The following is a 25,891-nucleotide window of genomic DNA, read 5'->3' as shown; positions in this document are numbered from 1 at the left end:
GAAGTAACCTTAATTTTTCACTTTAGGAAGATTGAATGGGGAGATGGTGCACTAGGCTGAAATGATAATTTGACTAATTTGAACATCCAGCCTGTACTCTCCCCCCCCCCATTTGATTAGGGCTGAGTTCAGATGTGCTTGTTTGGCACTCAGTGGCATTGCCACTCAATGGCAGCCCCCTAGCATCTCCAGGCAGAGCTGGGAATGTCCTGTCTGAAACCCTTGAGAGTCGCTACCATAGGGTTGCCATATTTCAAAAAGTAAAAACCAGGACACCCTGAAAGTTGTTGAGCACTGCCTTTTGGAAATCTCCCCCCCCCCCCCAGATATCAATTCCGCCTTTGAAATCAAGGTAATGTCTGGGAAAATTTGGTCATATGGCAGGCCTACACTACCAGTCAGTGTAGACCAGGCATAGGCAAACTCGGCCCTCCAGATGTTTTGGGACTACAACTCCCATCATCCCTGACCACTGGTCCTGCTAGCTAGGGATGATGGGAGTTGTAGTCCCAAAACATCTGGAGGGGCAAGTTTGCCTATGCCTGGTGCAGACAATAGGGAGCTAGATGGACCAATGCTCTGACTCAGCCTAGGCCAGCCTCCTTGGCTCCTAAGCATTCTGAACAGTCAGTGGGGCTGATTCGAAGCAGGTGCTTTGGTGAAGGAGAACAGAGCTTGACCATTTTTGCTGTCAGAGTTGGAGGACAAAATGGCCTATCCCTCAATTCCATATACAGCAGCCAATAGCTGCATTTTACTTTGAAACAGGTCATGACACCTGATGGCAGCAGACCAGCAGAAGGCAGGTTGTGTGGTACTAGCTGTTAAGTTGTGGGTTGACATAGCAGACGACACAGCGATTTCTCCAAAGCAGCTCTTTATTTTGTAAGCTGGAATAGAACTGACTAGCAAACAGCTCAGCCGGCCTGCTTTTATAGGCAGCCGGCTGTCAACATTGTAGCAACAACAACCCAGAGTTTCCCGCCTAAAATAACTGACGTGGACCTGAGTGAAAACTATCTACAGTATCCCCCTGCTGGCCCAGGGTGAAACTTTACTACATAACACTAGCAGAAATGCCCTCTCCACGACCCTCAGCCTCTGCTGCCTGAAGTGGCTGCCTCGTACCAAATGCTTGGGATGCCAGTCCTGGAAGAGGAGAAGCCCCGTGTTTGCTGTAGAGCAGCTGATCTTGCCAGGCAAGGCAAATGCAACTGCTGGCAGAGTATTTAAGCAACGCCTTTCTGCCCTGTGTGCAGCACTGACTCTGTTCTGCTGCAGTTCGTATTCTGCTCAGGGGTTCACTCTGCGTCTTGATGTCTGTTGCGATGAAGTTGCATAACGTACACAATTAATTGTCATCCTGTCATTCTACCTTGTTCATTTCATTGCAAAGGAAACACAATGCAAATGGGGGTGGGGAAGCGTAATCCTTTAAGTGTCATTTGCAGACTGAAAGGAACAACAACAACAACAACAACAACAACAGTGAATATTGATTGCAATCACTGAACTGATTTCCATTCTGTACACTGGATGAATGAGCAAACACCAGCGATTTTCACTTCCGTTTCCACTTTTGTCTGAATTCTCTGACATCCCTAAACAAGATCCCTTCGTATCCTGGCCATGTCTTCCAAAGCTGACCTCTTAGCACTGGCACTTGTTTTTCACTCAGGCTCTGCGAAAGCCGCCAGTGCAGCAGATGCCTTCAACAAGCATTCAACGTACCAAACTGCAGCTTCCAGATTCCAAAACCCTTTGCTGTTTTCCGACAAAGCCCATCTGTGCCTAGATTTTTTTTCCTTTTTTCCCATTCCCATCATTTTCAGCCTGCCCCTCTCCACAGATGGTTCATAATTGTCCTTTTCTCCCCCCAGTGGGGAGCTGTTTCCACTAGCTGATAAAATCAAGTGTAAGGATGGCTTTCAGAATCTGTTTTAAAAAAAGAGGAAGTAATATTTCCACTTTCAATGAGAATGCCTTTGGGTTGTATGCAATGCTAGCCCTGCTCAGAGGATACCCACCGAAAGTAAGGAACTTGAGGTAGTCATGTTCACTAATTGCAATGGGCCTACTCTGAATAGGATTTGGACTGGATACACCCCACTGTTCCTAATTAAACCAGGGGTGTGGATCCTCAGGCCTGGGTCCAAATGTGACCTTTGGGCCTTGATTTGATCCTCAGCACTAGACAAACACACCAAAGTTGTATCCCTCCCAGCCCCTGTTCTACACACTACAGTGGTACCTCGGGTTACAGAAGCTTCAGGTTACAGACTCCGCAAACCCATAAATAGTACCTTGGGTTAAGAACTTTGCTTCAGGATAAGAACAGAAATTGTGCAGTGGGAGGTCCCATTAGCTAAAGTGGTGCTTCAGGTTAAGAACAGTTTCAGGTTAAGAATGGACCTCCAGAACGAATTAAGTACTTAACCCAAGGTACCACTGTATAAGAGAGGGAGAGAGAGAGGGAGAGAGAGAAGTTATGATAGCCATCTTCAAATATCTAAAGGGCTATCCCATGGAGCAAGCTTGTTTTCTCCTGCTCGGGAGACTAGGACCCGAACCAATGGATTCAAGCTACAAGAAAGGAGATTCCGACTGAGCATCAGGAAGAACTTTCTGACATGAAGAGCTGTTTGAACGTCTCTCGCAGGAGGTTGTGGACTCTCCTTTATTTGAGGTGTTAAAGTAGAGGTTGGATGGCCACCTATTATGGATGCATTAGTTGAGATTCCTGCATTGCAAGGAGTTGGACTAGATGACCCTCAGGGTCCTTTCCAACTCTACAATTCTATGACTTTATGTGTGCAGGGCCAGCCCATCCATGAGGTGGCCTGAGGCAGCAGCCTTGGGCAGTGCCCATCTCACCCACCCCTGCTACCACCGCTGGAGAAGCAGGTGTGGGTTCTGGCAAGATCTCACAGACCTCTCATGAGATTTTGCTGGAACCCAGAAACCCCAGTCACAGAACCCCAGTAAGTGAAGCTTTGGTGGGGTGGGTGTGGGAGCAGCGCCTTCCTGATTCACCTCAGGCAGTGCTGGGCCACCCCTAGTGTTTGTAGAAACAGGCGACCTTCAGATGTCATGTAGCCTGCTGCACAAAGGTCACATCTATTGTTCCATCCACTTTTGCTTCTGGACCTGCTGACAGCACACAGCCCCCTACTAGTTTGTCAAGGAGGGAATGCAGCCCTCAAGCTGCAAAGGTTTCCCTGCTACCAAACAGTATACCATGCTCACAAAGTTTCAACTGCAGGGTTCTTGCCCACGAGGCTGCAATAGGATCCGAGATCTCCAGTTTTGGTTGCATGGTGTCAGCTGTGTTCTCTGGACAAGTCAGGTTAGAAGGCCTCTGAGCAGTGCTGCAGCTACGGCTGCATCCAGAGGCCACACTCTGGAGTGGGAAGGAAGAAGAGAGATGCTGTATTCCACAACTGAATACACATGGCTGTCTGAATTCACCCCCCATGAGACCATTATGTCCAGCGTCTAAAATTACCTAGTTACGTCTCTCCTTTGAAAGCATTTCTGATGTCCAAAATTCCAGTGTTGCCTCCCAAAATACTAGTCAGTGTATATACACTTTGGTTTGCCCAAAACGTTTTCCAAAAGACAGCCCACCCATTCCAGGTCAAATCTGTTGTGTCTGAACTGATGTGAAGATATTTGCTAAAACCTGTGAGTCAGCGAAGTCTTGGAAACACACTCAGACGTTGGTCAAAATGTTTATCAAGTAAATTATCTCAGGCCATGGCAGCTCTCTCCTGTTCCACCTTGACTCCTGACTCCTGGGTTTTGTTAATAATTCCTTGCTTGGTCTGGCGGGTTTGCTGGAGACCTGCTATATGAAAGCACTCCCTTTTTCAGTTGGGCTGCCCTAGAACAGGAGTTTATTCTACTCCACACTTCACTGGAAAATAACAGGCACAAGGCATCTTTGCGAGTTTACATTTGAGCCATTGGCTGGGATCGCCCCAGCTGGAGGCTGACATATATAAAAATCACCAGTGGAAATAATGCATTGCAAGGCTGATTTCTGAATTTGCAGGGAAAAAGCAGTCAGGTAAGGAGGACCTTTCCACAAACAACCCACACACCTAGCAATGGAACAAGACCTTTAGAGTGCCTGGCTGCCTGCACAGATGCAGAACCTCGATGAGAAGCATATTCGTGTTGTTGTGCCCTGTTGCTGATTGCATACCCCCCAACATTTCCCTGATGAAAATAGGGATGTCCCATTCCATAACAATAATTTTACTATTTATACCCCACACATCTTACAGGGTTGCCACAGCCACCCTGGGCAGATTCCTAATATATATAAAAACATAATAGAACATTTTAAAAAAACCTTCCCTATACAGGATTGCCTTCAGACGGCTCGGGGGGGGGGGTTGGATAACTCCATACCCTCCAACATTTCTCCAATGAAAATAGGGACAACCTACCATACCCTCCAATATTTCTCCAATGGAAATAAGGACAGTGAAATATACTCAGAGTCGCAAAGTGATTTCATGCTCTTTATTCAGCTCATAGTGGTGAGGAGGAATGAATGAATGTCCCCTCAAGTATCTGCTTTATATACATTATTTACACAATGGGCTGCACATGATTGGCTAACTCCGGAATTCTACTGTAAGCCAATCAGGTTGTGGATTCACTTCAATCTGGAGCATGATTGGGTGGTTCCTGCCAACCAATCATACTGCTGCATTGTTCTGGGACCAATCAGATTGCTGCATTCTGAATCCTATTGTTCTAGGACCAATCAGACTGCTGCCTTTTGGATCCTATTGTTCTAGGACCAATCAGACTGCTGCAGTTTGGATCCTATTCGACTCAGTACATAACAGACATCCTAAGGAAAAGTGGGACATTCTGGGATCAAATCAGAAACTGGGATGGCTTCTTTAAATCCAGGAAAATAGGAACACTTGGAGGGTCTTTGATTGCCAACAGAACACCACGGAATAAGCCTTGAGAGACAGAGTAATGGTGGAAAGGTTATATTTACTCACGCATAACAATAGAAGATCTGCCAAAGAATGACCAAATTATGTAAGTCTGAGCATGAATTGACGCATGTGAGGGAAGCATTCCTTCAGTGCAAGCAGCCACATCCTGTGGCTCCCCATCTAGGGATTGGGAGAAAATTCTGGCCTTCTGGCAGTTGCCTCACTGCAAAAAGTGAAGTTACAGGGAACCAGGCAGAGGGCCTTCTCAGTAGTGGCACATACCCTGTGGAACGCCCGTCCATCAGGTGTCAAGCAGATAAGAAGCTATACAACCTTTAGAAGACATCTGAGGCAGCCCTGAATAGGAAAGTTTTCAATGTTTGATGTTTTATAATGTTCTTATATGTGTTGGAAGCCGCTCAGAGTGGCTGGATGATGGGAATTGTAGTCCCAAAACATCTGGAAGGTCGAGTTTGCCTATGTCTGGTGTAGAGGGAGGGAGGATGCTGCAAAAGAGGAGGAGGGGGAGGTAAAGAAGGCTTAAATAGCAGCCCGGTTGTTCCCCTGCTATTGGACACAGCTGCCCATGGAAGGGAGAAACTCTTGTCTACTCCTAAATAAGAGTCAGTGGCAAACTCACCCCTCTAAAGGGCAGTAGTGGCATCCTCAGACAGCTTAGACTGTCACCCTGTAACAGGGGTGGGGTTTTTATTCAGGTCCATAGGAGTTAACTCCTAGGGGCCAAGGTCCCTTCAGCTCCCCAATAAAATATATGAGCCCCCCACAAGTTGGTAAGTGTTGCCATTCAAATGGTGTGTGTGTGTTGCATCTTGTGATCGATTATGCAGGATGGGGCTTACCTGCTCCCCCCCCCCAATATTTTATTCAAGCTGGCACTCCAGGTGAATCAGCAGTAGTTTGCTTGGGGCAACACAGCTTTTGCAGAACCTCCCTGAGTGAAAGGGCAGAACACCCTTAGCAAGAGGTGACCCCTAACTCTGCACCCAAAAGCAACGTTGTTTAAGATAAGTGTGTGTATGACTGTGTGAATAACTTTGTTGCAATAAATGTTCTGTAGTTCACCTTCTTTGTAATGTTTTCTTTTAAAATCTTTAAGATAATATCTTAATATCCTGTTAATTGTATACACTATATTTGACTTTCTTCAGTAATGGAATGCTCCATTTTATCTTTTAGTGTGTTGCAAACTGCTTTGAGATTTTTCTTAAAGGTATATAAATGAAGAAACAACAACAACAACAGTGGCATTTTCCTGAGCAGCTGCAGTGACATTTCTCTCCACATGGAGCAACAGTGAGAAGTTCCTTAAGCCACTTAAGACCTTTACGTTTCCAACAGGTTTCCTCTCAGAAGGTCCCCCCTCAGAAGACAAATGGGAAGACAGCAGCAATGCAGGAGGATGCCCTTCTAAGTCAAAGACTTGACCTTTTAAAATCTTACTGACTAAGCTAAGTGACAGGACTTCAGCACTCACTGACACCATTGCTTGGGGCTTTGGTTTGGTAGAAGCAAGATCTGTTCCTACTCCAGAAGTTGCCTGCCTTTTGGGGTCAGAGGGCACATTTGGAATTCTGAAAACCTGCCATGGGCACCAGTCACAAAATGGCTGCCATTGGGTTGTTGGGCAGGATACAAAATGGCTGCTGTGGTAGCATGGGATAACACAAAATGCTTGACACATCCAAAAGAGCAGAAAAAGAGGACCACAAAATAATGCAGGAATGCCACCCATCATTTGGTGGGGCAGGGGTCACCGACATCAGCCACTGCTGTTATGCTCACAGAGAGGAGTTATTTGTATCTATCCTCTGTTCAGAATAGAAGGGAATGTGGGCAAATTTAATGAGACATGGTCAATGTAGAAAGAGCCAAGCAAGTGTAAACAACAGCTGGGCAATAAGAGCAAACAGTCTCTTATGTCTTATGGTTTTTTGAGGGGGTATTTACTGAGGTAAATAGGATGCAAAATAGCATCTATGCTAGACTAGTTCATTTGCAGTATCTCAGGACTTTGTCCTAGAATACCTTCGTAGACTCTCTCTAATTCTGAACTGTTCATTGGTGCCTGTAAACATATCTATGATGTTGGACAGTAAAAAGAGGAAGAAGAAGCCTGAAGCTGTGTTAAGCTTATCTCAGTGGGAGGTTGTTCTCTGTGCGCTGTAAAAATAACCGTCCCATTTTGTGCGAGTGTGTCATCTATTTACCAAGGAAAATCACAATCTGTTTGCCAGCAAGAGGCCCTCTTCTTGCCCGACGTTCCAGCTGGGTTGTCTTGTTAAGATACACAGAGGTCAACAGACTCACCCAGGGCCACACAGGAGGTGTGAGAATGAGAAGGATGCTTCAGCCGTTGAAAGTTCACTTCTTTCCTCTAGAATGATTTTTATCACAAATCACACACACACACACACACACACACAGAGTGAATGGACAGCACAGAGTGGGGAGGGGGGAAGCTGTTGCCTGCAAAAATAACAGAGTTCAATGAGAGAGTTGGGTTTCCCAAACCTTTTACCTCCAGGGAACCCTTTCTACGTCAATGTCTCTGCCAAAGAATCTCCATGCATTGGCCATGGAACTCTATTGTGTTGCAGAGAATTCCAGGGAATGTTATAAGGTGTGCGCACAATTCACAGGAAACTGCTGGTTGGACTTGTTGAGCCTCACCATCCCCCTGCATAGCCTGACAGTGTGCCTGAGAACACATGGCCCCTTTATAAGGGGTGGTGACACAGCCCAGAACACATGATTTAGAAAGTCCCAAATTCAGTCCCTGGTGTCTTCTGGTGGGTCTAGGAATGTTATCTTGGTTGAGACCCTGGAGAGCCACTGCCAAAATCCCAAGGGAGCAGAAAAGACTATTTATGTATGTGATCATAACTGCGCAGATGTTATTGGCCCAGAGATGGAAAGAAGTTAAAGTCCTGACCAGAGAAGAATGGCAGATCAAGTTGATGGATTATGCCGAAATGGCTAAAATGACCAGAAGAATCAGAAATCAGGAAGATCAAAATTTTAGTAAGGAATGGGGAAAGTTTGCAACTTATCTTAAAGACCATTGTAAACAGTTAAAATTGTTAGTAAGAGTGGAATATATCGCTTGTAGTTTAATGGTGAATTTTGGATACAGTGGAGAGAGAAAAGATTTGGATTATTATAAAAGATGCAGGAAGAAATGATTAACAATAGGACCCACAAAGGGGAGGAGGGAAGTCCAAGAGATTCCTTCGAATCTTGTTTTTATGTTGTATGCTGAATATGCAACTGTAAAATTTTAATCTGAAAAGCCAAATAAATAATTTATTTTTATTTATTTTTTTAAAAAGAAAGAAATCATTGGAGAGCCACTGCCAGTCAGTTTATGAGCAAGTCTGAGCTAGATGGTGCAATGCTCTGATTCAGTATAACACAGCTTCCAGTGTTCCTATTTAAAGCAGCCCTTTATTCAGAAGCATGAGGCCTGGAATCTTACTTTATTTTGGGGGGAAGGGCTGTAGCTCAGTGTGGCAACAGAGCACATGGTTCAAACTTGTACATTTCCAGTTAAAAGGAACAGGTAGCAGGTAGTGGGAAAGACCTAGTGGATCATGTACACTTTCACAAACTTGGACATATGTAGAGACAGCTTGTAAAGGTAAAGGTAAAGGTAAAGGGACCCCTGACCATTAATTAGGTCCAGTCATGGCCAACTCTGGGGTTGTGGCACTCCTCTCGCTTTATTGGCCGAGGGAGCCGGTGTACAGCTTCCGGGTCATGTGGCCAGCATGGCGAACCAGAGCAGCGCACAGAAACGCTGTTTACCTTCCTGTCGGAGTGGTACCTATTTATCTACTTGCACTTTCACGTGCTTTCGAACTGCTAGGTTGGCAGGAAGAGACAGCTTGTACCTGGGTTCAATGTAACATATGAACAAGCTTTTAATTATGTGCACAGCCCAGCTGTTGTGTACACAAACATATAGACTGTATACAATGCATGTATACCAGCTGAACTATTTGTGCACACAAATCATACACCAGTTGAATATAATGTGTGAACACCCATATTATGATTTGCCATTAACTACGACGTCTGTATTCATCCTTTAGGGGGAAGAAAGCAAACCCTCCTCCCCAAAAGAATATCCAGGCTTAGCTGCCGGCACATTTTGGTCGGAGACAGTTCCAAGACAAACAGCCTTGCATTATCACAGCTGACTGCCAAAAGCACATTTTAACAGCCTAAAACATATTTTTATGCAAGTGGAGAATGGACAAACAGTTTCAAAATCAACATTCGACATGTTCCCAGGTGCAAGGTTCCATTGTGTATGCCAACCAGATGTTTCGGGCTGGGACGCTTTGCTGTGGCAGATTCCAAAATGAAGTGTCATTTTCAAGAGGAAACATTGGCCGTGATTCCCCCAAGTGAACGGAACGTCAAATTCATTTTGAGAACTATTAATACGTCTGTATCTTTTTCTATCAGGCAGAACACCAAGTGAAATAAACATGTTAAACCTGACCTTTATAAAATTAATGACCTTGGGGCCGCAATAAAGTAGAAAAGGTGCACTAAAATATTCTGAGACACCCCCCACTTTCGGCAGGAAATATGTTGACTCGCATCCCTCTGAAACCCTTTGGGAACTGTGAGAATTCCTTGGGCCAAAGTTTCAACTGGTGTACATTTGCTTGGGTTCCAAAAGGAGTCGAAGTTTGCTTTACTGTGGTGTAAAGCAAATTAAATGGCTATTCACGGTTATAACTAAAAGCAATTTTGAGGCATTGTCTCTCAGAATGCCAGCAGATGGGACCCATAACAAGGGGGAAACTATTGGTGGTGAGTTCCCAAATGCTGCTGACTGAACACTGGCAGATACAGTGGTACCTCAGGTTAAGTACTTAATTCGTTCCAGAGGTCCGTTCTTAACCTGAAACTGTTCTTAACCTGAAGCACCACTTCAGCCTCCCGCTCCCATTGCGCCGCCGGAGCACAATTTCTTTTCTCATTCTGAAGTAAAGTTCTTAACCCAAGGTACTATTTCTGGGTTAGCGGAGTCTGTAATCTGAAGTGTATGTAACCTGAAGCATATGTAACCCAAGGTACCACTGTACTGGAAAGCCTTGAGGTTGCATTTACATGGCAGTTCATTCCATTTCCCCAGTTTTGTATTTGAGCTTTCAAATGATGTGAAAGCTACTTCCAGAAAACTAAATGGAACACAGCACATATTTAGTGCTTATTTTCAGGTTGTTTTATTCCAGGTAAAAAACCCCCACACTTTTTTAGCCCCCTTAACCCAGAAAATTGTGGGAGTAAAATGACGAAATTTGGAATGATATAGCCACATACGGTTATTTCCTGCCGTTTTTTTGGAATAATCATCAGGAAACAGAAGCACACAGGAGCAGGCAGGGTGGGGGAATAGTGACGTTGTCCAATGACATCCGTTGTTGTGTCACACCCCACCCCACTGATGTGAAGGAAATTTAGTGTGACACGCGCACTGCAACAGGTAATACAGGGAACCAGGCAGAGGACATTATTGGCGGTGGCACCCACCCTGTGGAACACCCTCCCATCATATGTCAAGGAGATTTAGAACTGCACAACTTTTAGAAGACATCTGAAGGCAGCCCTGTATCGGGAAGTTTTTAATGTTTGACATTTAATTATGTTTGATATGTGTTGGAAGCCGCCCAGAGTGGCTAGGGCAACTCAGCCAGATGGGCAGGGTATAAATAATAATAATAATAATAATAATAATAATAATAATAAAGCAACACACATAATTTCACATCCCTTTCATTCCCACACTTTCTATTGCTATGTTCTCTGCCTCTCATGCCCTAAGTTGTGTCTTTTGCTGTTGTTGTTTAAATGCTGGAAATGTTGACGGGAGCCTTAATTGATCAGGAGTGCTTGAGATGAGGAAACCACCTTGAGTTAGATTGCCACATGCTTGTATTTAAAATCCCTGTGCTTAGGGTGTCTCTGTGAGAAAGCTTGCCCTATGTGTTTGACATGCTTGAAAATCACAAGGCAAGCCTTCGATTCCTTTGCCTGTAACATTGTCTGGAATCGATACGGCAAAGTACTAAATGATGCAAAGACACTTAGAATGGAACAGATAACCTGGGTTGCGGATCCCAACACTGTAATTATTGGAAAGCCTTAGACAAGTGGATGATTTACATCCTTACAACAATAGAAGAAGCGGGGGGGGGGGGGGGCGGTACAGTGGAGGGCCAGTTTCCCCAACCCCTTCTGGTAATTGGTATCTCGATAATGACCGATATAAACTTTGTCGTGGCTTCTGCATCAGCTAGTAATAAAGCCTGAGAAAGATGCCTTTGTAGGCTTCTCCAGGGAAGATGTTACACAAAACTCTGGATCAGGGACGGAGACCTTTCAAATGCAGGATATGAATGACACCCCAAACCCAACCAACCCCATAAGGATGTTTTGCTTTCCAAAAGCTTCAGGGTGCAGAAAACAAAAGACAAGAGCAAAGCGAGGCCAGTGGTCGGGGTGGGGGTGGGGGTAGCCTGGGGAGTGATCTGAGGGCGAAATAGAGAGTCCTGGAGGGCTAAATTTGGGCCACAGACCTGAGCTTCTCTACTTCTGATATAGAAGAAGGAAGAGAGAGGGAGAGAGGGAGAGAGAGAGCGTGTGTGAGAGAGACAGAGCAAGCGAGAGAGCAGACATTTAGTCTTACCACATTTTGAGCCCCATCAACATGGATGCCCCAGACACTTAATTCTGTTGAAAAAGGAAGATGTTCTTTTTATAAAGGGAGCCAAATGGATGATTAGGAAGGGTTTGAGGGAAAGGGGTGCTGGCTTGGCAAGTGATTTACAAAACCCAGATTGACTCAGAAATGTAACTTGGGGTTTTTTTTTTTTTGGGGGGGGGGGGACGACAACTATTCAGATCACTTCAAAGCCAAGCTGAAGCAAACGGGGGATTCTTGCTGATCTCTGTTGCTTGCTGTGAACATTAAACTCAGCTGAAGCAATATTTGAATCAGTTCAACTCTCAGTGCTCCCCCCCCCATTCATCCATGCTCACTTAAAGGGGGAGGGAAACCTCCTACCTTTAAATGTTATTTTAAAGATTAAAACATTATATCTTCTTCATTTAGTTCCCTCTCCAATATTCCCAGTTACACAGGAGCTTTTGAGTTTAATCAAGGAACAATGTAAAGGTACTGCATTTAGGAAGTTGGCATATTATGGTCAAGCTGGAGTGACAAGGGGCTCTTGAAGCAGAGGGTTGTATGGGATACAAAGAGCGATCAACTGGATCTCATAAGGAGGCTGCCTTCTCAGACGATTGGTCCATCTAGCTCAGTATTGCCTCCACTGAGTGGAAGAGACTCTCCTAGGTGTTCCCAAGACAGGAGATTCCTGGCCTTACCTGGAAATGCTAGGGACTGAACCTGGGACCTTCTGAATGCAAAGCAGATGCTCTACCACTGAGCAATAGCCCTTCTCTCACCTATCAGTTAGCGGAACTCATTTTTTGCAAATTCAGAATCTGAATTAATTTGGTATTGATCCTACCCCTGCCCCAAGCGGAAGACATGCAGCCCTGAAAGAAACCAGTCTCAAGGTGAATGGGATGGTGGTGGTGGGGGTTGAGCCTAAAATAAAAACAAACAAACAAATAAATATGCATCCATTTTGGGCTTTTACCTTTCTGTGCCTCAAAGGTTATTCCATCCTCTCCTTCCTCTCATCCCTTTGATGTGTGAGGAATCCGAGGCCTGAAGTGGCAATCAATAGCAGAGATTATTTCCTCACTGTCAGCTGATTGACTTTCTCTCAGTCTCTGGTATCAAAGTTTCTTTCCCAAGGTGGTATCGGGATCCTTGGGATTGGTGGAAAAGGAGAGCACTCCGATAATCATCTCTGAACTTGGTTTGGAAGTGCCTCTTAATGGGATGAATGCCACAAGGAGAGAGAGAGAGAGAGAGAGAGAGAGAGAGAGAGTGCGATTACCTGATAAGCCTCAACAAAATGCAGTCAACGGAGAGATCGTGGCTTGGAGATCTTACTCAACCTTCACCAACATGAATCCCTCCAGATGCTCAGACTGTAGAGTTGATGCATACTTTTACTTTAGCAATATGGTTTTCTCCTAGGCATCCTCATACAGAGATAGATGGACCATTGTGCAATTGACTAAGGGATTTCATGCAGCATAGCACTAAGTTAAAGTAACTTGCTTTTCTCTCTCTGCTGGTGAGATGTTTTGCACCAGCGGGATATTGATGAGAAGAGCAAGAGAATGTAAAAGCAGGTTCCTGGCAACTTTGTGTCATCTATTTCAGAACAATCTGTTGTGCAACTAGTTTCTGCAACTGTTGCATTGGATTCCTCTGTTGTGCAACATTAACATGCATCCATCTGCTAGCACACGAGTCCTTACGCTAGCAGACAGAGAATGCTGGCTACTAAAAATGGTGATAGTCATCCTCATTTTAAAAATAGTGCAAACTTTATTGATTTTTTAAAAGAACAATTACCTAGCATAACATGTTGTCTTCCAGGACAAATGCATACACAGATATTCAGTCTTGTTTGCAGTCATCCACATGGCATCCAAATAGACTTGGAGAATCTTTTAAATTACATATTAAGCTCACATCCACAGCATATATGTGAATATATTGTATTAAGATAACTTATCCATAGTGGCTGCTGTGACTGAGATAGAAGGAGTCGAACCCACATTTCTTTGTTATTCCTCTTATCACCCCCTGACATGAAGATTTGGACCTAATTTCTAACAGACCAGATATTTTATTCAAAATCTTCAAACACACGGGCTTGGCAGAATTCTCATGTTCAGCTAAAGCCCCAAATGTACATTTTCCTTTTGGGTGAAAACACCATAAGTGTAGCCAGTCTCATGGATCAGATAGCAGAAAACATCTGCAGTGACTTGAGCTCTTGGCAAATGTTGCCAGGGTTGAGTAACATCTCAGCTGATCTGGCCAGCTTATCCATTCACCTATTAGACAAGGAGGTAGTCATGACCACGGTTGTCCTGCTCCTCCTGCTTTTGATGTTGTTTGACATAATTAATGGCTCAGGACACTAGTTTTCTCACTGGTGGTTTGTCTTTTTTGGATTCCAGGGAGGAACTCTGCTGTCATTGGTTATACTTGCATATAAAGAGTCTACTTATGAGTAAGCAACCCTCAAGGTGCCTTCTCTGCCAGCAGCTGTGGTTAGGATACGGTTTAGGAGGCCAAAGCATAGAAGACCTCCCTCTTGAGCCTACTGTTTATTGGAAGCAACACAGGTCTCTAGTTCCTTGCTGTGTTGTGCTTTGCCTGAACGACCTGTGATACTGACCTTGGACTGTGGCCTGACTGTCTCTGGATCATGTTTGGACCTAGACTGATCCTCTGTGCTTGAACTTGGTTTAGATCTTATGCACCTGGGACCCTGAAGCGTGACGGTGTAAGAGTCCAGCCACATTTGTGTGGCACCACAACCCTTGGCAACCCTGGTCTAAAGTAGGCTTCCATCTTCCTGCAAGGCAGCCAACTGTATAGTAAAGCTGCACAATGCTGTGTTCATTTGTTACTACCACCAGCCCCTAGGTTGTGGGATTCATGGGCATAGCCAGGATTTATGGGGTGGGGGTGGAGAGAGAACGGAGCTACCTGTGACTCGATTGGTCAGTGTGCAGAAGCCACACATCACTCAGTCAGGTTGCCAGTTGCATCGCTAGAATGTTCCACAGCATCATTCAGGTGACCTCAGTGAGCACTAAAGTTTCAAATATTCTGGATTTTTCTACTTTTAGTTAAGTATTTTTATTTAATTACTTGATTTGGGCCAGCAGCTGCCTCCCGCTTCCCCGCTGGCTACACCCAAGGTGAGATTTGCACAGGCTACTAATCTGCTACTTGGCAAAGTTCAAGGTGTTGGTACCAACATACAGGGCACTATGCAGCTTAATACCAGGTAACTGGAAAGACTTCCTTAATAAGGCTGTGCCCTATCCCTTATTCACCTAGGATATCACTGTGGTCTGCGGGAGGGTATCTCCTGCAATCCTAAAGATCTTAGAAGCTCGTTGCACAGTAACTCAAAGCAGGACATTCAGTGTATTTTCCCCTGTTTGTGGAATAGCATTCCTGTCAAGCTACAACTATCTGCACCTTCAAGAAACAACTGAATACAGTGGTACCTCGGTTTTTGAACATAATCCATTCCAGAAGACCGTTCGAGTTCCAAAATGTTCAAAAACTGAGGTGCAAAGGGCAGTCTGCAACTTTCATTGAGAAAATTGATAAACACGGTCGACTTCTGAGGCGCTTTTGAAAACAAAAGCATTTACTTCCAGGTTTTGGCATTTGAGTTCTGAAATGTTTGCCAATGGAGATGTTCGAAAACCGAGCTACCACTGTACATTATTGTTCCCACAGGCTCCCCAGCTGGGCACTCTTCACTGTGAGTGTCCACTTCTAGTGTTGTTTTAAATGTACTTGTGTTTTTTTGTGGTTTAAACAGTTTTAAATTACGTATTTTATATGTATGTAAATTGCCTTGAGATGGTGGTTTAGAAGGTGATCAAGAAATCAGTGTTGTTGTTGTTATCATTATTAAAGATAGTACTTTAGATACCTGGGGAAGAGGGAGAAGGGCCTTGGAAAAGTGCAAGTCCCTGACAAACCCATTTCATAAGTCGCACACACTATTCCTCATCTCATACGCAAACATACAGAGAAGCCGATATTCTTGAGGCTACGATTCCATTTGCTCATGCCCACCTCCTGCCAAAGTAACCATCGCAGTGAGATGGAAGGGGGCGGTGAGGCGGACAGGGGGGTGAGTACCAGGAATGAGGATTGAGAATTGCTGCGTTTAATTCTTTTTGTGTGCAAGAGACTTTGGACCCGGGGGGTGGGGTGGGGTGGGAAATGTGCCGAAGACCAGAAGATACAGTGAACTCCAGGCAAGTGTTTATAAACTAACAACTTAATTACAGTCCATTTTCAGCCTGGGAGCACCGTACAAATAAGCCAATCAACCCTCACAGGCAGGCTTGTTAAAAAATGTCAGAAAGAGAGAGTGCTCACAACAAACCCAAAGGTCATTTTATTAAAAGGGATTTTGCTTTTCCAGTTAAAGCCTTCAAGGTTCCTTGGAGGTAGGAGAATTCATATTGCAGTCTTTTCCTAGTCCCATAAAGATGATTTTTAAGACTTTGGGTTTTGAAAAATGATATAGTATTTTATTACTCCTGCAGAAGACCTCACGGCTTTTCAAGAGTAAGGGGAGATTTGAAGAAAAGACCATTGAGGCTCCTACTGTTCAACTGGCGGGGAGCATTAACAGATGAAGTTGAGCACCATTCCTCATCAGGGTTGGTGGGCTAAAAGCAAAACTGGACTGTCCAAAAGGAACAGTGTCTATGCCCAAGTGAGGGATCAAGACAGAATTAGTAGCTTTATAGAACCAAAGAGAGCATCTTATTGGTCCTTTGTGTCACCTGATCTCCCCCCCCCCCCGGAGATATCTGTAATAGGTGGGAAAAGAATACTGACTTGCCTGAGTGTAGGGATTGGAATTTTCTTGCAGTTCAGATATTGCTGGGCTCCAACTAATGATGTTTTTTCCAGTGCCTTATTTTTCTGTGGAAATTTTTCCATCTCTTAAGTTCATTAGCAACCATGAGTGGATGTCAACTGAAAATACAGTATTAGGCAAGCTTGAGAGTTTTCCAGGGTTTCAACTTTGCTTACTAACTGCAAGTCGAATAAGCATGAAATTAGAGCACTCTCCAGGACATCAGAAACTCTTCCAGTAAGTATGTAAGAGCCTACTGGATTGTCAGTAGCCCAGTTGGCCCACACGATCCAACATCCTGTTCTCACAGTGGCCACCCAGATGCCTGTGGAAACCTCTCACTCCTGCAGCTTCCAGCAACTGGTCTTCAGAAGCATTACTGCCTCCCGCTGTGAAGGCAGATCACAGCCATCATGACTAGTAACCCTTAATAGTCTTATTTTCCGTTGACTCTCTCCCCCCCCCCCAATCTTCTCTTAAAGCCATTCAAGCTGGTGGTCATCAAATGCACATGACATATGGAAATATCTTGAGCTTCAGAATCAACCTGATTGTTTTGGAAATTTTCCAGTTCAATTTTTCCCCCTGGAAAACCCACATCTCTGGCTCCAGGTCCAGCCAGAATAACTCAATGGTCCAGGATGCTGGGTATTGAAATCCATCATCTGGAGGGCCACAGATTCCCCATCAGTGTCTGACAGGGTTGTTGTAAGGATTACAGTTTGATAAGGTACATGAAACACTTTGAATGTTCAAAAGCTCTGTAAGTACTAAACAGCTCTTCCCTCTATTGAACTGGTCGAGTCTTCAGCAACTCTCACCAGCATTTTGGGGAAACTGCTCTCTCCCTCTTTCCAGAATTTCGGTGTGGTGAAAAGCTGCTACTGACAAATTTCTGACTGTCATACAGGCGACTGGACAGGAACATGTTGTTGGCATCTGTCTGTCTTGAGAGACCACGGAATGCACTTCTGGGGAAGTCAAATCACTGTGTTAACAGCACCAAAGTTATCTTCCATGGTGCACAAGCCTGGGCAGTGTGTATGGGAGTCTTGGGCTGCCGAGACAAGAAGACCCTCCTCTCAGCTTCACTGATGTGATCCAGTGAAAGCAGATCAATGCATTTGGCACTAGCATGGCTGCAGGAGTTGCTAGAAGGAGGCATAAAAATGCATCATTTAACCACCCTAGGGACCCCACTCTGGATTTCTGTAGGGTTTCCTCCTTGGCCTTCTTAAAATATCCTGCAAGACAGTGGAGGTTTAGGACCAGGGTTTTCATCTCCTAGGTGGGCTACTGTCCCTGGTTGATGAGCCCCATCTGCTCATCACCTCCCTCTACAGCACATGTAGAAACTGCCTTCTTGACCAGTGGACCCACTATTGGTCTTGTCAGCTCAATCTGATGGAGCCTCTGTCCCTGACTCACCAAGGGTCCCTGACTCACCGAGTCACAGCCATCTCCCAGAGTGTGGCCTCTGTTGCATGCCGATAGCTTCTTGGAGTCACAGGTGGGACTGAGTGCAAAGTTGGACAACCTACCCCAGGAGGAGCATGGAGTGTCCCTCACGAGAGGTACTACTCTTCACTGATCACCTCATACACCCCACAGGAACATAGCCTGCAAGAAAAGGTTGGAATGGATGACATCAGTTCCAAAGGGAGAGAATGATTTAGGACATACGTAGGAAGCTGCCATATGCTGTCTAACCATTCGCCTATCTAGCTCAGGATTAACTTTGAATACCAGTCAATAGCAACTGCAGATGGGTAGAGTTCTGTTACCCTCAGGTCCTGCTTGTGAGCTTCCCCAAATCATCTGGTTGGCCACTGTGAGAACTGGATGCTGCTGTAGATGAGCATTTGACTTGATCCTGAGGTCAGGCACTTATGTTTTCTTAGAAATAAATCCCACTGAATTCAATGGGACATGCTTCCTGGTAAATCTTCTCAGGAGTACAGTTTGCGGCAACCTTCCCAGCTTATCAAAGGCTTTGTCAACCTGTAATTTATATATATATATATTATTATTGCTTCACCTTGACACCAACGTGAGGTGATAAATTTTCCTCTTTGCTGACTGCCAAAGGTAAACTGGGGAGATTTCTCAGTGATTAGAGAGTGTGAATTCCAGTAAAGCAGGAGTGTAAATGCACGTGCACCCCCCACGGCCTTCTGTGGGGAAAGAAGTCAGGCAGATCATAAAATAATGATGCATGTTAGGAGCCTCAGGCGCAGCCGTAGTTCATACAAACAATCCCTTTCAGGTAAATATATAAATCATCTTTTATTTCCTCAGCTCTTTTCAGGCACCTTTGCTGTTTACTCCACCTTTACTTTCAATAGTTTGTTTCTCCTTGGAGGCAAAGGACAAGTCACACAAATAACAGATGAGGTGGTAACAATATTCTGTCTTGTTTGTTGCTAGGACCATGCGCTCCTCTTTTAAACCCACATAGGCTCCCTCTTTCTGCCTTTCCTTTGGGGGAAAGCACCATAATTCAGTGACTGAGCGACTACTTTGCATTTAGAAGGCCTTAGGTTCAGTCTCTGGCAATCTACATAGAATCATAGAACTGTGGAGTTGGATGGGACCCCAAGGGTTGTCTTGTCCAAACCCCTGCAGTGCAGGAATCTTTTGGCCAACATTGGGCTTAAAGGTAGACCCCTTACAGGTAGAACCCTGCCTGAAACTGGGAAGAGCTGCTTCCTGTCACTGTAGATTATGTTGTCTTAGAACTTAGTGAAGGGAATCTGTGACTCTCTAGATGCTGGTTCTACCACCCCTGAGCATTGGCCGTGCTGGCTGGGGCTGATGGGAATTGAAGTCCAGCACCTAGAGGACTGCTGTTTCCCCATGCCTGAACTACAAGGGCCAATGGGCTGTGGCTTTCCATGCAGAAGGTTCCAGGTTCATTCCCTGACATTTCCAGATAGGGCCAGGAGAGACTCCTGTATGGGGAGCAGCTGCCAGTCATAATAGACAAGACTGAGCTAGAAGGGCAAATGATCAGACTTGGAAGAGGCTGGTCCATTTGGGCAAACGGGGCATCGCTCCACTAACCTCAATCTGCCCTTAAACAAAACCACCTACCTGCCTTCTTACTTGCCACCAGCCCTGAGAGTGTGGCACTGCTAGGCAGCTTCCTCCTGCTTAGTCTCAATGTTGCCCTTTGTAGAACTCAGAGGAAGGAAGATGGGGACAAGTTGGTTGGTCCCACTTATCAATGACTTTTTCTTTACCAGCTGTCAGTCACCTTGCCTTCTGCCCTACAAGTCCACCTGGGCACCAGCCACTACTGCCTCTCTGCTTCCAGGTTCACTTGCAAATTCATTGCACACAGGGCTCAATAGCAGAGCATCCCCTTTTCATGCAAAAGACCCCAGGTTCAGTCTCTGGCATCTCCAGGTAGGGCTGGGAGAGACGTCTTGTCTGGAATTGTGGAGAGCCTCTGCTGCCGCTCATCGTAGCCAATACTGAGCTAAATAGACAAATCGTCTGACTCATTATAAGGCAGCTTCCTGTGTTATTCATTTTACTCATTGATAGACTGACCTTTTAAGAATAGACCCTACAAACATTCTATTCCACTCAAAGGTCTTCTATTGACCTTCAAAAGACTTGCTCATCTGCTTACTCCTCTTTCTCCCTGTGGACTCTTTTGCTTTCTTCACCCCTTCTTTTCTCTCTGCTAGGGATGAACAGATCAGTCTAGTTCTGAGACAAGGGCCTCTTCATTTATTTATTTATAAAAATATATTTATATACTGCCATATCCTAAAATAGCAGGGTGATAAAGCACCTTATAACCATAAACCATAAACAGTGCTTGGGTAACTGATTTAAACAGCTGCAAAGGCCTGCTGAGATAAAAAGGTCTCCAAGAGACACCTGAAAGCTAAAAGTGAGGATGCCTCTGCCAAATCTCTGCTGGAAGAGATGTACAGTGGTACTTCAGGTTTCATACGCTTCAGGTTACAAACTCCGCTAACCCAGAAATAATGCTTCAGGTTAAGAACTTTGCTTCAGGATGAGAACAGAAATTGTGCTCCGGTGGCGCAGCAGCAGCAGGAGGCCCCATTAGGTAAAGTGGTGCTTCAGGTTAAGAACAGTTTCAGGTTAAGAACGGACCTCCGGAACGAATTAAGTACTTAACCCGAGGTACCACTGTAAATAGATGAAGAAAAGACATGACAGTCTCTACCACGTCTCAATTCTCTAAAGGAACACAGACCCTGGGTGAGTGCCTGGGACTCCCCTGAGATCTTGCTATTGCTTGGCAGACAGTGGAGGCAGCACACAACTTCTGTAACAATATGCTTTTCTGCTGAGCAACCACCCCTTCCCCTTTCTGCCTGCTGAATTTCTACTGAAAAAGTGTTCCACAGGGCTGGACTGATGACACCAAAGGGCAGCTGGAACGACCCTGGAAGGTGTCTCAGTTTCCATATATAAAAAGTTGTGGAGACTTAGCAGGGGCTGCTTGGTCTCTGCCCACCCACCCCATTCTGGCCTGGTTTCTTATAAGATGCTCCCTGTCCCCTGGGCAGATCAACCCTGTAGCTTGCTTGCAAGAAGCCTGGTATGGTGAAAAAGTTGGGTCTCACTCCATTCAAGTACTAGACAGCTACAGGAAGCCATTAAGCTCAAGGTGTCACATTTTCTCTAAGGGCAGCCCCACACCTTTAGTGCCAAATTATATTTGACATTTAATTTAAAAATCCATGTAATGCTACAGCTAAGGCCAGTCATAGCAGGAGTGTTCCATTTGACCAGTTAAAAATGGCTCTCTCTTTGCTTTAATTTCCTCAGCCCTCAAGAGCCAAGTTTATCTGGAAGTGAGAAACACTTGGGTGTTATTTTCTTTCTCTCTCCCCCCACTGCAGTTGTTGTTAGCACTGCATCAATGGAGCAGGCTGTGTTGGGCTCAGCCTCTGTTATGGGCTCAGGTGTCCTTAATTAAATAAAATAATGTACGGGAACTGTTTGCCAGTTCAAGCAGAGCCAAGGAAAGTTGGGTTCTTTCGCCGGGATAATGCCAAAGTCAGACATCTGATTCCTGGCTCAAGCCAGTCTATTCAGCAGGTGTAATGTTGAAAAGAGAAGAGTATTATGTGCCTGCAGAGAGGCACACTGCCCATATGGGGGCATGACTTGGTCTGGCTCCAAAGTGTTCATCTGTGCAAGTTGCAATTTTTACAGTGGCAGATATAGAACAACGTAAAGGGTGAACAGTCTTCCATGCACTCAGTTGTCTTGTCTGAGTGTGCTTTGTCTCTTTAAGAGACATGCCTGGTCTGCACTAGAAACTCCCTTCCCCTCCTGGGATGTGGTTCCCTCCATAGTAAAGTGGGAGTACGTGGAACCTTAGTCTTACCTATGCAGCAAGACCTAGCTGCTATTTATCAGCTTTGTTCGCAGATAAATACAACCAGCAGTGTGTTGTCAAGTTCAGAAGTGCAGGATCCCTTCATGCTAGTTATAGCCAACTCCCCATCCAAGATTATGCAATAATAATAATTAGGAATGCACAGCAATGATCAGTGCAGATCTCCACAAATTGCCTTTTGGCTGGATCTGCTCTTTTTCTGTACATGTACATGGTGAAATGATTTGGAGTCTTCCAATATTTTCTTTTGGCATTGGGGTAAATAGTGTTTTCCTTGAAGCTGCATTGTATGCAAAAGAATCTGCACACACAGCACACCATTCTATTGCTAACTGCTTACCGTTATACATTCTTGACAAGTTCTTAGTTTTAGGGTCTAACAGTTCTATTTCCAATTTTGATTTTTCCACCTGAAAGCCAATTTTCTTATCCAAATTGTAAGCCTCCATTATTTGGTAATAATGAAGCCAATCTCGCACTTTGTTTTTTAGTTTTTCAAAACTCTGCAGTTTTAATCTGTCTCCTTCTTGTTCCAAAATTTCCCAATATTTCGGCCAATTGGCCTCCATATTGAGCTTTTTCTGAGCCTTTGCTTCCATTGATGACAACCACTTTGGAGTTTTGTTTTCAAGCAAATCCTTATCCTTTCACCTTTCACCTCGTATAGCAAGCAAGCTTTGGATGCAAGCCTTTGCAAGCATCTCCGAATCCATGAGGCTTGAAGCTGGGCATTGTGATCTCAGCTGCCCATTCGCCAGCCGGGCCAATTCATGGAGAGATAGTAAAATGAAGGCAGTGCAATTAGCGAGAGGCAATTTGCCCTCTGGTGATGCATCTGTCTCCCCTGCCAGGCCAAACACTAGCTGTTGGGGCACTTATCACCCACAAACATCCGCCTTATCACACTCTTCAAGTTAATGGGGCATGGGCATGATGGGATCCTGAATAAATGAGGCAGGGAGTCCATGACTTCTCATTACGCCTTCCAGCTCTCCTCTCTCTGTGTTTTTTTGCCAAATAATGGAAGGACTGACAGATTATTCTTATTCTTATTTTGCAACAGATATTATCTCACAAATAAAGTGCTTATTACTGAACCCTGCTGTACTGCTGTTTGATTGTAGCACTGGCAGTAGTAATTGGCAAGGTACAGTATGTTTGGATCTGTGTCAGATAGAAGACTCACATTCCTCCAGTCTCCACGGTGCCATTCCCATTAGTTGGGTGGCAAATTCAGAAGTGCAAGGTTCCTTCATGACAGTCACAGCCATGCTGCCTCACAGCTATACCCTCTCACAGGAACAACCCCTTCTAACATTGTACAACAATCTCATAATCACACAATAATAATGGCTAGGGACGCACTGCAAATATAAATGCAAATTTCCACGTGTTGCCTTTCAGTTAGATCTGCTATTTTCTGCACATGTGCATGGGGAAAATCGATTTTGATTCCTCCAGTGTCTTTCTTTGATGCAACTCAGGTTGTGTTTTCATTGAGGTTCCATTGTACATTACTGAATTTGCACACCATTCTTTTGAAACAGAAGCATCCTGTGATTTTGGTGTTCCTAAATACTTAGCTTTGAAGCACAACTCATCCTCGACGTTCTTTCTGCACGCCTTCTCCAGAATGAGCCACTCCTCAGTGGCTGACTCACTTTCATTCACCCTCTTTGGCTCCAATCAGCACAAAGAGTAAGAAGGACATCCTCTCATGATGGACTATGCAGAAATGGCAAAATAGACTGGGAAGATTAGACACCAAGAAGACAAATTTTTAAGAAATGAATGGATTTCCTAAAATATATATGAAGGAGCATTGCAAACATTTAAGAATGCTAGCAGGATTGGATTAGTGCTTGTGATATAATTTGATAAAGGGTATTGAAAAGGGAGATTTAATAGATTGGATAAAAGTATTTAGTTGCAGAAAAGAGAAGAGATAAATATTGGAAACCGGGGAAAGTGTGGGGGGAAGTCCAGGGGTTGGAAGAACCCCCATAAAGATTATGAAATTGTTATGAATGAATGCAATTAATATTGTATGTGAACTCTGCTGGAATCCTCCTGAATAAATAGTAAGGGGTCTTCAACTCCATCCGAAATCCCAGACCACTATACCCCAAGCCATTCCTTTACTGTTGTTTTCCTGAAAACAAGCCTATGGCCCCTCCAGAATAGTGATGTTGTTTTTGTGGGTATATTTTGCAACATGACATTGACACAATAATAGTGCATTAGTGGGATAATCAGCTTCACATAATGAACATGCTTAAGTCTAATTCATGTATGAAGGGGTTAATGCCATAGAGTAAGCTGTCCTGCCAGTCTTAACTAGGTCATTCCTCCATACCTTTAGATGAAGTCTATTGTTTCCCTTCAGTCTGCCATGCGAACTCTGACATATAAAGCTGGCTATGATTCTTTCAGGGTGAAATATCACATGGTGCTCCGAAACTCATGTTTTTGAGTGCCACATTAGATAATGGCCCTGAAAAGGTGCCTTTTCAGGGCGGGGACATGGCACAAGAGTGCATGAGGACACCCAAAATAGCTGCTGTGATCTTGTGTGAAAAAATGGGATGTCTTATTTTTTTCCAGAGCACTTGTGAGGTATGAAATGGTTCAGAATGGACCCAGAAGGTGATAGGCAACTAGCAGTATGTATCTTTCTAGCTATATATTTCTAACTCAAAGAGTTCTGGTGTGACGAGCCCCAGAGCCATATATAAATTTTAAAAATGTGATAACATTTTATCTCATGTTCCTTCTTGGGGTGTTTAGCTGCCAGGATCCTTCTACTCTTCCCTCTGGGCTGCTGTTGCAATCTCACCTTGTATTTACGTGAAACTGCAGTCAGTTTATGTTTCAAGCAATGTCTGCCTCCCCCCCCCACCCTCGGGTGACTGCCCCTATAAATACCAGATGCATTGCATTAACTGGGTGATTATTCCGTGCTCGGTTCCTGCAGGAGTGAGCCAAGATGGAAGAGTTTCATTCCAATATTAGCAAGGGGAATTGAGGGAATTACTGGCAAGGTAATTGTTTGTAAACATGTGTTCTTAGTTAGAGTATTTCCTTCCTATTGCCCAGGCTTGATCTCCTGTGGCTTGGGAGGTCATGAAGAAGATAAAGGGGGTGGGGTGGGGAGTAGTAGTGCGGTGAACCAATAATACAATAAAAATCACATCACACCTCTTTAAAATGTCACGCCCTCCCCCTCCTTAGCACAGCTGTGTTTCCCAAGTTGAGGAGCTGCTGGGCAGACGGTCACACTATACGTTACATTCTTTCCCGCAAAGAATCCTGGGAACTGTAGTTCGTCATGAGTACTGGGCACTGAAGCTCTGCAAGTGTGGAACTGCAGTTCCCAGAATTCTTTGGAGGGAAATATGTACTTTAAATGTGCATTGAATGTCCTAAACTCATTGGGTTTTGTTCCTAACATAAACTTTCTTGTCATTTCCCCAAATGAGAATGTAAAACTACCAATACAACAAAGGACCATTAACCTATTCTCTCTTTTCTTGGATAGATCTTTAAGTGAACTTTAGAAAGAGAATTAAAGAAATTCTGAGCCATCTTACATGTCACGCTCACATGTTAAAATGCCATTTGGAAAAACTGTTGCCAGATAATGTAATTTTGCAATACAGTATTATATTTAAAATGATATAGAAAATGTTAACTATTTATGAAATTGAAAAATGTGTCTGTAGGTTGACATTTTCATGGAATTACCCCTTGCTGAAAGCGTTTCATTTAGGCAAGTCTATCCAGACATTGTCGATGAGTTTTAATCTGCTTTTTAGTTTATCATTGATTTTAATTATTTTTAATGTTTTCATTGGTTGTTTTAAAGTGCTTTTATAGAAAACTCCCTGATAATCTCATTGTTTTATTATTTTTGTAACCCGTTTTGAAGTTCACCTTCTTAT

The 25,891-nt window shown here is 44.3% G+C and overlaps 2 long non-coding RNA genes across 2 annotated transcripts in view; one reads left to right on the top strand and one right to left on the bottom strand.

The window, feature by feature from the left end:
- Window positions 1-25,891, top strand: part of LOC307203549 — a 309,517-nt gene that overhangs the window by 42,575 nt on the left and 241,051 nt on the right. The window lies entirely within an intron of this gene.
- LOC307203555 lies at window positions 1,532-7,347 on the bottom strand. Its single transcript, XR_013833287.1, has 3 exons — window positions 7,285-7,347; window positions 3,247-3,400; window positions 1,532-1,935 (listed from the first exon to the last, which is right to left on the bottom strand). It is a non-coding gene; the product is annotated as an uncharacterized lncRNA (long non-coding RNA).

Source organism: Podarcis cretensis, assembly GCF_951804945.1.
Source record: "Podarcis cretensis genome assembly, chromosome: 14".
Classification (NCBI taxonomy): Eukaryota; Metazoa; Chordata; class Lepidosauria; order Squamata; family Lacertidae; genus Podarcis; species Podarcis cretensis.
This window is presented reverse-complemented; position numbering and strand designations above follow the sequence as displayed.